At 35.7% G+C, this 13246-nt stretch overlaps 1 pseudogene; it reads left to right on the forward strand.

Moving 5' to 3' along the window:
- The first annotated feature begins 10498 nt into the window (after positions 1–10498).
- Positions 10499–12595, forward strand: LOC110893262 (annotated as a pseudogene).
- Positions 12596–13246: the final 651 nt, after the last annotated feature.

A 13246-nucleotide genomic window follows, 5' to 3' on the forward strand; every position in this document is an offset into this window, starting at 1 on the left:
GAAAATAGGTACAAAGAAAGCAAACCGCCAAGGAAGATGACATGCATTCTTGATAAGACAGATTACGTCGCTCCAGAAAATGATAAATTGCGTCACAATGACAGGCAATCGGACGACGAAGAGCCGAAGTTGAAAAAGATGATAGAGGATAAGTTTGGTTGCAAGAAGATTAAAATTTTCGGTGATTCTACTGAAAGTGACAGTGATGATGATGGTGATAATGAAGGTGGTGATGGTGGAGATGCTGGTGCACATGGTGCTAGTTCTGCTGGAGGTGATGAAGAAGATTCTGATTCTGACGATAATCATCCAGAACCAGGATATGAATTCTATCTCGACGATCATGGTGTGAGAAAAGTAAGAAAGATTAGACAGGAGGAGGATGCTGATTATGTTCCTTCTGATATTGAAGCTGAACGGTTAAAGAAGAAACAAACTGCTGCTCGTAGAAAGAGAAAGAGCAGGAAGTACATTGGTGCTTCATCTGTGCAGCCAACCGTTTCACAACAAGAGTCTGTTCATGAAGCAGAAATGAATCCGAACTTTGGACTCACGGCCAATGAAGCTGCTGCTATAATATCGTCTCCTCCAAGATCATCTGAACCACTTCCTGCGGTTACTTCAGCTACGGAAACTCGAATAGTCACACCACAAGAACCTGCACGCACAATGGCATCCACTATTCGAGCAACTACTTCTCAGCACAGCACAGAATGCATGCAAAGGAAATTTTCTGAAATACAGCCAGACGAAAAGGTAGATTTCATGTTTTCTCAATTACAAGCTGCTGCAGGTCAGATTGATAGGCAATCGGCGTTCATGAATGTTACAAGAGGCGATGTGATCAAGCAACAGTTGGTGATGAATACGTTGAAGTCCACTGTTGAGCATCAACAAGCTGAGATTACACGCCAACAAGCTGAGATTGAATAACTTAAGGCTGAGAATACACGTTTAAAGGCTGCTAATGAGGTACGAGAGTGGCAGTTAGTGCAGATGCGTGCAGCTGATAATTCTCGTGGGATTGAAATGAACCGATTGAAATTAACCGATTAAAAGAAAGGAGTACTGAGGTTCAACGAATTGCTGATTCTCTTAAAGCGAAGCATGATGACATGAGGCAGTGGTATAATTCCAGAAATACCACGTTGACCGAAGGGTTCAAAAACATTAAAGATAACGTCGAGCTTTGCGCCAAGCGTATTAACTTTATGTGGTCTGAAAGGTGTAAACAGATGGAGATCTTGAGCAAGTGTGACCAAGACAAAGAAGACCCTGGTAATCCCGACACTTCAGCATCATCTCAACAACAAGGGGCTTCTGAGTCCAGTCAGATCATAGTGTACAAGCGTCAGCAGACTGCAATTACACAAGGAACCTCCGGTGGCGCTCAAGAAGAACTACCACAACTAGAGAGCAGCCATTATGTTGAAAGCTCCTTGGCTGGTAAGGATCCGGTTGTTGAATCTGCTGATCTTGCTCTGAAGAGAGTACATCAAGTGACTGGTGAAGAACTGGAAGAGGGAGAATTAATAACAAGTCTAAGAAAATCTTGAAGAGATTGTCTTTGAAGGTGATAATAACAAGTCTACTTACGTGCGAGAAGACGGAACAGAGTTCATTCCTTTCAATGAAGACTGGTTGAAAGAAAATGTAGACGACATCGACGAACATTTGAAAAATTGTGATGCTACTGATAATTCACCTGATGTGTTCACAATATGGAGGAAACAGTTCCTGTCCAAGGTTGCAAAGCCTACACCAGCTGAAGTTCAAGTCGATTACTTGAAATACGAGAAAGAAAACTTGCACGGGAAGATACTTTGCTGGATGTTTGTCAAAGAAATCCATTGCATGGCCGTCAAACACGAACACGACATTCAGTATTTCAAATCGTTGCTGAGCATTCTGTCCTTACCGTTTTATGACGTTGCAGCCCTAACAAAGCAAGAGTTGATTAGTCGTTCAAATTTTGAAGGAGCAACGTTGTTTGCTCGCAAGTTGAAGATGAATCGGAGTACAGGCTGGAAAGACGAGTTGTACAAGCCTCAATTCCCAATTTATCAGCAGATAAAGTTCACCTTGGATCCGTCAACCAACACGGCAAGATACAAGCTTGTTTATTAGCCGGCGATGGTTATGGACAAGATCCCTCTGATGCCGATGAAGCAGAATTTCTTGGAAAACATGGCGTTGTGGTGTTACGACTCTGATACGCACGAGGCCGTAATTGTCTTCAAGGACGATCAAGAAAACTTCCGCATGCTCGAACCAATGTGGATAGTCAACATGTCTGCTGCTGATATCAACAAACTGTTTTGTCATGACATATTTTACGAGGACAAGGACGCGCATCAAGCGTTACGGTTTCAGCGCGTCGCTTGCTTTTGTTTTTATCGCGGGATTCATGCCGGCAGTTCATGGTCGGAGAAACACTGAAGGTTGAAGACCGAAGATCGAAGACCAAGTAACAGACAAGGGGGAGTTTGTTGGTGCATATTTTTGTGTCTGTAACTTGTTCTTTTTATCGATGTGTTAGTACGATGTTTTGTTTATCGAGTCTGTAATGTTTCCGTCTAGTCGACCAAGTCGGATATCCTCCTACCTAACTTTGGTACGACATTTGTCTCTTTGTGTTGTAAGTTTGAACTAATGCATGTTGCATTTAGTTTATCTGTTATGTTTGTGTGTGTGTATTTATGTTTTACTGCAAACTGTCTAACAGTTTGCAGCTTTACTAATTTGCAGCCTCCCCACGAAGAACCTATTCTTCGTGGGATGTCATATGTCATGAAGAACGTTCTTCATCGTTAATGGTGTGTGACGAAGAACCCCTTCTTCGTCACATAGTGTTTCGTGGCAACAGCTGACGAAGAACCAGGTTGTTCGTGGGCTTAGGTTCTTCGTCGGCCCATTTACATTCTTCGTAGTGTAGTGGGTGGGTTGCAGTATAAATAACACACCTTGTCTTCTTTGTGAAGCATGAGAGCATAACCTACTGAGAGTATTATCAAACATTGTGTGTATGTGTTTGTAATCTGTTCTTATCCCGTTAATCAATAGACAGTGAATCTTTGGGTTACTTTGTGTTTGCTATACTTTGTTTGGTTTGCATCGTCACGGGGATTCCGCACTCGTGATTGTGTTTGTGATAAACAAGGATTAGGTTTCGTAATCGATCCTCTGAGAAAAACAGACCTACAGTCTTTATAATAAACATGACTTAGCGACAGGCGTAGTGCCAGGCACTCACTCGATACGAAAGTCGATAGAATGGAACATGAACATTGGCGTACGCGCGTGGAATATTTGGTAAGATTTCTTCAAGGAGAAGTTTCTTTTGTTGAGTTGTGTGGTTGGTGGGATTTGACGTCTGACGTCTGTCACTTTTGCTCTGCCGTCTGAGGTGGCTGTCACATCAAGGAGTGATACAGTTGCTTTTTGCAGGGACACGTCAAGTGCAGCATACACTTTTTTTCTGATATAAACGTTCAGCAAGGGGCAAAGACATGGAATTTAGTAATGTCACATCACTTGGTGCAAATAATGATATATAAAACATTATATTGGAAGTTATAAAATAAAACACAAATTTAAATTTATATACATGCACCCCTTGCGCTTCAGTTATTCACACTTGCAACCCCTTTACTTTAATTAATTTTTTTTCTTAAACAAATTTACGTTTCTACCTTGGAACTTTTTGTAGAGTTATCATATACCTCCTAAAGTATAATAATTCTTTTTCTTAAACCAATTTATGTTTATATCCCTTAATTTTAATAGAGTTATCATACGGTCATTGAAGTTAAATAATGTTATTTACTTCTTCTTCTTCTTTTTTTAGCTTATTATAATTAAAACTAACTTTTGACTTTAGACATGTTTACTTAACCTTGTGACTTGAATATTTTTATCAATGTTTCAACGATAAATTTTTTAAATGATAATGCACAAGTTGTTAAAACCAACCCTTAGATTCTTTCCGCTGTATCTACACCTACGACGTAATGCGTTACTGAATTCGTTTTCAAACTTTTATGGTTTCAGTTGACTTAAAATATGTGTCCAAATCCTTTGGAGTGACTTTATTTTTTGGGTTTTCATATTCAGTTGCTATACCGAGTGTTAGTACCGTATTGATACCAGATTAAACCAAACGGATCCCGACCGAATTCTGTTCATTAAATTTATCTTAACTATCGTGTATAGGTTTCCGTTTAAACTTTTTAAAACGCCGCAAAACGCGAATGTAACCCATTAGCTTTACTTACATTATGTTTATTTAGTAGTTAAATAAAAGGTAGCACACTTACTTTGATTTTAGGAAAAAGAAAAAACAAGATGATTGTTATTTGTTGTTGAATGTTCAAGGCTTTAATTGGACGTTTGCTGGTCTTCAAGAGATGCTCTGATTTAGGTGTTTAAGATTCACTATCTTTGGGAAGAATTGAATCTGGCTCAAATTTCTATTTGATTTCTCGATCACTTGATCATGTTTTGGCTTTTGAATATCATTTGTTCTATTATAGGTCCAACAAAATGTAATCCAAGATAGATCAAGACTTAAAATCCCAGATTTCTAGCTATGTCCAATAGGAGACTGTTAGTGTACTTTTGTATGTCCATAGTTATAAATCTAAAGGTACATAACGTGTAACTGTCTTAAGTCTGTATGTGTTCCAGACAGAGTTTCCACTAGGGTTTGGCCCAGAGGTTTCGGTAGGTTTCGTTAAGTTGTAGATGTATCACACATCATTTTGATTGATGTATGATATGATGATTTCATGTAGCTTTTCACAACCTACAAGGCATGGCAATGCTGACATTATATAGATGGATGCATGTATGGAGTAACGCCCATGGAAGTGGAAATGTAGAAGTCCTACGTAAAAGTAAAAAGCACATAACTCATGCGCATCGGACACTCCTACGTGGATTCTTAAACTCTATATATATGGTCATACGCTAAGAACTTCTTATAATTTCCGAAACCGAGCACAAGAGAGCTTATTAGAAAGGCGTTGTTTTGTGTCAAAACTCGATCCAGATCATGTTTGAATCGTAATAAAACTTCAACGGTTTATATTTGCTTATGTGTGCACGATTATGGTTCGGTTTAACAGATTCCGCACGTTAAACCGGATGAAACGCGAATCTTGTGTTCTTCGGTGAACTGCTCCTGAACTTACAATTTTTAGGGTTTAAAGTGTATGCAAGCATGTATATGATATCAATACTTATGATTCAACATTTCAAAGAAAATATAATCTCAATGTATGGCTTTGTTTTAAATTATATAAACGTGTATTCGTGATTGTTTACGTATCATGCAAGAATAATTAGGCAAAGTATTGAATGTAGAAAAAAAAATATGAGTTACATTACAATGAAGAAAAATTGAAAAATACGAAACGTTACATTAATCGCTAAAACAGATATTCAAACCATATGGTTGAATCATTTAATCTCAAAGTCTCAATCGCAAAAACAAACTTCCAAACTATTTAACTTGATCGTTTGGCCAACAACTTTAACGAAAAGGCTGATTCGCTAAAAGAATTCGAACGATCTAATATAATGGTTTACAAAATCGCTAAAAAACTACTCTAATCGTTAAGACCTGATTGTTAAATTCCCTTACTTAATCACTAAGACATACAAACGATAAGGCTCAATTTTTTCTAGAATCTTAAACCCTGACATTCAGTCACCCACTAAATTCGAACGTGATCTCTCTGTTGCTAAAGAAATGTAAACATGAAGGCTCAACCGCTAAAGATTTTGCGCTTAAGCTTGACTGGATAACAACAGTTCAAACGACTAGGATCCGAATTAAATGTAGAACACAGTCAACTGTTTCGACGAATAACATTGACCGAAAGTTGATTGGAAATACGCGAAACTAACCAACTATCAACCAAAATGGATAACAAATGAATCTATACACTTGAAATCACAAATCTAACAAACCTATACAATCAATTTCAATAAACAAACACATTTTTGGATACAACCAAAACCACAGATAAGGGCACTATAATTGTTAAAATGTTATATATTTTTAATATATAATTTATTATAAAAGAAAAGCCTACAAAATGAAAATTTGGTGCAATGGAAAGAGTCTTTGTCTATGAAATCAAAGATTTTAGGTGTCCTATCCCTAGGTGCGATTTTTTTTTTAAATTTCCTTTGATGTTCGATATGATCCGTTCTCATAACTTGCTTATTTAATTTTTTTAACAACAAAATAACTTTGAACATCACATCATGGGAACCAGCAGCTTGTTTATTATTAGACAAATTGGATTTTAGTAATCCAAATTTTACCTAATGGCCGAGATTAATCCTAACTAACTTTGAACATATTTTCTTTTAGCAATACCATACTAACTAAGTTAACCCAATTAGTTTTTACCGACGTTGACTATATTTATCTCTATGGTGTGCTAATGAGCTTAGATGCTTATGATGTGAAAGGAGTAATACGATAAGATTTCATTTTTTTTTTTTTTTGCCTAGCTTATCTATACCGAGAGAAACTAGCTAGTTGATTTCTAAATCCTCTCAATTATGACATGCTCAGCTTGGCTGGGGTGCATACTTGTTTGAGTCACCTATATGTTTGTTATTATGACCTGTCAAAATTATGGCATCTTTATTATAAATATGAACGATTTACACAAATGAATCTGATGGAAAGAAACTGAAACTCTCGACACAACACATAACTCACACATAGAACATCAACATGATGATCTACTCTCAAATAACGGTCGATCTAACAGGTAACGGATCCAATATGATTAAACCCTAGAACGATATGAGAGAGACTGCAAAATAACACATGAGAGAAACCGTATTGAAAGATCCATCTGCAACTTCTATCCACAACCCATGTACAGAGTTTGTCCATAAAGCCCATAAGCACCCCAACAGTAGCTCCTGGCCCATCTACAAGCTTAAGCCCAGCCAGCAACACCTCCATTTGATGAGCCAGATACCTCATTTATATCAAATAAAATATTAATGACATTTAACACAATGCTAAAGATATTAAAATCTAATACTAATAAAAAAGTATGATTAATGCCATATGGCATTCTTATACTAAAACAAGAGCAACTTAATGCCACATGGCATTCTTTCATTCAATTTACTACTACTATTATTATTAATTAATTAATTAATATAAAACAATAAAAAAAAATCCTTAACAACTTAATACTAACAAATACTTAGATAATGATTATTTACTTTTGATTTATCTAAAATATATAGTTAATTATTACTAACTCTACTTATAATAAACAATTTCAAATAATGTCAATGTGATAACATCTTCTTATTCTTTAAAATGATTTTTTTACTATATGTTTAAAACATCTATTAAATAAATTATAATTTTATATTATAATAATAAAATGATAAAGAATGGGTTAATCCGATATTTGAAAACCAGTTTACTTCCGTGCTTTGAAAACACTTTTAATGTTATTAGACTCGTGTAATAAACGGGTTTAAGGATAGAATATCTTCATAATAATTTTGAAACAAGTCTATACTCACCGGATGTCCTAAATGGAGTTATATTTTTAGGCTTGCCAAAGCATTGATAATTATCAAAGTTCAGTGTTCCAGTGACGTTATCAAGAAATATTGATCGAAAGAATGGTTTATGTAATGGAACTCGACTACAGGTTCTATCACTGGGTGACCAGGTTATTGAGACACTCATATTATCCGGAACTAATACTTGCACTTGAACGTTTATCCCTAGATTTCGTTTACTACCGTGAAATAGAAGGATTCCATTTAAATTGAAAAGAAGACAATTTTCTCTTGCTTTGTGTTTTGTCATGATGATAAATAAAAGTATAGAACAATTTCTAAGTAAAGTTGGTGTGTTTCTCAAAGAATCGGTTTTTACACATGACCAATTATTGCGTTATTTATGGTAAAAAAATTCATAATATAAATTTTTTAAAGAGAATATAAATTTAAATAATTTATAAATTTATATCCTTAAATCCGTGTAGTACACGGGTCTAATAATCTAGTTGCAGTATAAAAGTATCATTTTTAACATCCCCCCTCAGTTTTAATATCAAAGAGATTAATTAAAATCTAAACACTTACACATGTTCGAATGATCTTTAGGTAAAACACCCTTTGTGCACGCACGTGCCAACAGAAAACATGAATTTGCACACTGATAACCATTCGGCTGCAAACTCTTAATATCCAAACATCTTTGGCAATCGAAATACTTTTCCGAAGAAGCCAAGAGTTTCCCAATACCCAGAAAAGAAAACATGATCCAATCTTGCACTGCTTGACCAAATAACTTTCAGCAAAGCTTCAAAAATTGGAAGTGACACATATATGGGGGAGCCGTGTATGCAAGAGGAGGCTCAATACTTCAGCCGTCTTGACTAAACTAGTAAACCAGAAAGACCTTCAATCTCAGATGCAAAGATTACGGCTGAACCCCAGACCAATCAGCAACAAGGTACTTAAAATGTTAGGATTTCAATAACACTTAAATGACAACCACTCTTGAATCAGCGGAAGACAATAAAATCTATAAACAGGTAATCCATCATAGCACTTTATCACTTGAAGTTTGACTTTAAAGTAAAATCATATAAGAACTCCATAACCTGAAACATGAGAAGCATGCCAATGCAAACAAATATATAACCATATTCCAATTTCCAAGAAAATATGGAGTACTTCTCCAACTGTGAACACTAGATGTATTGAAAAATGAGTTAAAATATTTCAAAAAACATGTTTTGAGTCTGATTTTTTTCCTGGCCAACAATAAAAGATTTAGAGTAGTTTTTTTTTTTTTTTTTTTTTTTGAATCAAATCTGTTTTTTTTTCAAACACTTGCATTTAAAAAACAGAAGCAATACTTTGTAACAACAGGAAACTAATAGCAATTTGCCTTCTTTTTAATAGTCGATATTGATTCACAACCAATAAATGAGCTGTCAACAAAAACCATGTAAGTAATTTCTACCCAAGAAAACAAACAAAATTAGAAACCTTACTGTGAGAAAAAATGAATCCCTCAATTCAACAACCACATTAGAAAATATATCATAAAACCAAACAGCTACCGGACTATAAAACCTCATAACATCTTCTGAAAACTTTGAATCACATGATTCAATAAAGATATCGGAAAACAATTACACAATATATTCTAATTATCAAAGAAACATATGACTGTATTACAATTATGAGATTAAAAAAAAGTTAAAGTTTGATACAGATCGACACTACGATTAGATTGGATTAATACAAGAATAGAATGACAGCTCTAAGCCAGTGCAATAACAGAACAAGTCCGTATAAAATCAGATTAACAGCACAAAGAACTGTTAGAAACCAACACTACGATCTAACAAGACTAGACTCAACAACATGAAGAATCTACAAACGACCCTAGACCAGTGTGGAAGAAAAACAAGCATCACCTAGATCAATGAACTAACAACACTACGATCGGCGATGAAGTCTCAAAGAGACAAATAAGATCACCAAATTTTAAATTTCTTTGATGTTTGATATGATCCCTTCTCATAACATGCTTATTTAATTTTTTTAACAACAAACTAACTTTGAACATCACATCATGGGAACTAGCAACTTGTTTATTATTAGACAAATTGGATTTTAGTAATCCAAATTTTACCTAATGGCCGAGATTAATCCTAACTAACTTTGAACATATTTTCTTTTAGCAATACCATACTAAGTTAACCCAATTAGTTTTTGCCGACGTTGACTATATTTATCTCTATGGTGTGCTAATGAGCTTAGATGCTTATGATGTGAAAGGAATAATACGATTAGATTTCATTTTTTTTTTGCCTAGCTTATATATACCGAGAGAAACTAGCTAGTTGATTTCTAAATCCTCTCAATTATGACATGCTCAACTTGGCTGGGGTGCATACTTGTTTGAGTCACCTATATGTTTGTTATTATGGTATAAATATAATAATCAGACCAGGTGATATTAAAGATTGAAAACCTAAAGTTCATGTACACAACATTAGGCCGGATTTCATCTTTCATGATTAATACATATTCATCAAGTTATGTAACATTAATTCGTAGTAATGGATGGAAGTGACAATTGGAATATAGTATCCAGTAAGCATTCACAGGTTTTCTTATATATTAGCTTGGTTTGTAAGTGAGACATTAAAAAATAAGAAAAAAATAAAATGGATATAATAAAAAATTTGGTGGTATTACATAAAAGGAACAAGTCCTTACGACAAAGGAAAGGTTTTGAATAATAGATGAAAATTATCTCTTTCTTGGCACTCTAAAGTTGCACACCAACAACAGTAGCTAGGTGGTCAACTTTAAAATATCTATTATCATCCTTTGACTCAACCTGGCCAGCCTATATATATCTATCCAAGTTTCAGTGCATGCAGTAACAAAAGCATTCAGCTTCTTGCAAGTGAGATCGAGATGGGTGGTTTTCTGAGAATACTAGTTGCGACAACTTTACTTCTTCTTTCGGTGTATTCTGTTGCTGGCACCACCAGGAGCTACGAGTTTAATGTATGTTGCATGCCATATCTAAAATGTTAGCTCTTTTAATTTTCTTTAACATCTGGATATAAAATACGGACACTTGTGCAGATCCAGCTGCAAAATGTGACAAGACTTTGCCACACGAGGAGCATGGTGACAGTGAACGGGAAATTTCCAGGTCCACGTATTGTAGCTAGGGAGGGTGACCGCTTGCTTATCAAAGTTAACAACTAGGTCTCCAATAATATTACAATCCATTGGTACAAGAGCTGCATGTTTCATTATATATATTTTGTATTTCTATTAGATGCATGTGACAAAATATTAATGTCCCATGCAGGCATGGTATTCGTCAGCTACGGAGTGGATGGGCAGACGGGCCCGCTTACATAACACAATGCCCCATTCAAACGGGACAGAGTTATGTGTACAACTATACGGTGGTTGGACAAAGAGGAACTTTGTTTTGGCATGCACATATATCATGGCTACGAGCGAGTCTCTATGGCCCTCTTATCATTCTCCCAAAGCTTAATGTCCCATACCCTTTTTCAAAGCCCTATAAAGAAGTTCCCATCATCTTTGGTAAAATTACTTCTCTGTGATTGATATCTCATGTTTGTAAAGTTGTATAGGCTGAGAACCTTTATGTCTGCAGGGGAGTGGTTTAATACTGATCCAGAAGCCATAATTGCCTAAGCAACACAAACTGGTGGAGGTCCAAATGTGTCTAATGCCTATACCTTTAAACGGACATTTGCTGGTCTTCAAGAGATGCTCTGATTTAGGTGTTCAAGATTCACTATCTTTGGGACGAATTGAATCTGGTTCAAACTTCTATTTATTTCTTGATCTCACTTGATCATGTTTTGGCTTTTGAATATCATTTATTTGTTCTATTGTAGGTCCAACAAGATGTTATCCAAGACAGATCAAGACTTAAAATCCCAGATTTCGCTATGTCCAACAGGAGACTGTTAGTGTACTTTTGTATGTCCATAGTTATAAATCTAAATGTACATAACGTGTAACAGACTTAAGTCAGTAAGTGTTCCAGACAGAGTTTTCACTAGGGTTTGGCCCAGAGGTTTCGGTAGGTTTCGTGAAGTTGTAGATGTATCACACATCATTATGATTGATGTATGATATGATGATTTCTTGAAGCTTTTCACAACCTACAGAGGGCATGGCAATGATGACATTATATAGATGGACGCATGTATGGAGTAATGCGCATGGAAGTGGAAACGTAGGAGTCCTACGTAAGAGTAAAAAGCACAGAACTCATGCACATCGGACACTCCTATGTGGATTCTTAAACTCTATATATATGGTCATACGCTAAGAACTTCTTATAATTTCCGAAACCGATCAATCAAATGGTGTTTATAGTCCTTATTTCCCGATCAGCCCCTTACATTGGTTTAACTATACTGGGACTCCTCCAAATAATACCTTTGTGAGCAATGACACAAAACTTATGGTTCTTCCATTTAATACTAGTGTTGAGTTAGTGTTGCAAGATACCAGCATTCTTGGCGTTGAAAGCCACCCTCTTCATCTCCATGGCTTCAACTTCTTTGTTGTTGGTCAAGGGTTTGGAAACTATGACCCTAACAAGGACCCAAAGAACTTCAACCTTGTGGACCCTATCGAAAGAAACACGGTTGGGGTCCCTACCGGCGGGTGGGTTGCTTTACGATTTCTTGCTGATAACCCAGGTTTGTTAATTAATGCACGCCTGGTTCTTACACAAGATATATTATGAGTTTTCATTGATATCTTTTACGTGTTGAGCAGGGGTATGGTTCATGCATTGCCATTTAGAAGTTCATACAAGTTGGGGTTTGAAGATGGCTTGGCTAGTCTTGCATGGAAAACTTCCAAACCAAAAGCTTTTACCTCCACCGGCTGATCTTCCAAAGTGCTAAACTTTCTTTTCGGCGGCTTCACTTCAATTCTTTTTTTATTTTTTTTTTATTTTAGCATTCAATTTTATCGGATACGTATTGACTAGCAACGAGAAGAAGGCTTTTGCTGTTGTTAAATTGTTATAAATATATCCGGAAACATCCTTAATAAAATTTGACTCTTCCTTGTCTTAATCCGTAGAACGCAACTAGCATTTAAGGGTGGGGTTCGGCTACAAAGTCCACTTTTCCTTGCAAAGTATACAAAGTCATAAAACACCACAATTTTAGCCATAAAACACACTTAAAACCTACAAATAACAGAGTGAAAATCACTAAAACACAATATCCAAACATAACAGTCCATAAAAACATCAAACACACAATCGTAGAACTATGAATATAAAACACAACATGATAATCAACATAAAACACACTAGTGTTAGTCATTCAATAATCAAATCCTTATCATCCAAAACACGATACAAAACCCACATATATGACATTTTATTAATCTTCACTTTGTTATTTGTAGGTTTTGAGTGTGTTTTATGTTGACTTTATGGTGTTTTATCACTTTTTACACGTTGTAGGAAAAATGGACTTTGTAGCTAACTCTCACCCAGCATTTAAAAGGCACACTCTAATAAATATTTTTTCTTATTCATTATGTTATTACACCAAAACCCACTAACAACAAATTATACTGTATCCAACATTGTTTGATGATACCAATGTTGCAGAAATCGGCCTAGGCGACCGATTAA

The sequence above is a fragment of the Helianthus annuus genome, chromosome 12, assembly GCF_002127325.2.
Source record: "Helianthus annuus cultivar XRQ/B chromosome 12, HanXRQr2.0-SUNRISE, whole genome shotgun sequence".
Classification (NCBI taxonomy): domain Eukaryota; kingdom Viridiplantae; phylum Streptophyta; class Magnoliopsida; order Asterales; family Asteraceae; genus Helianthus; species Helianthus annuus.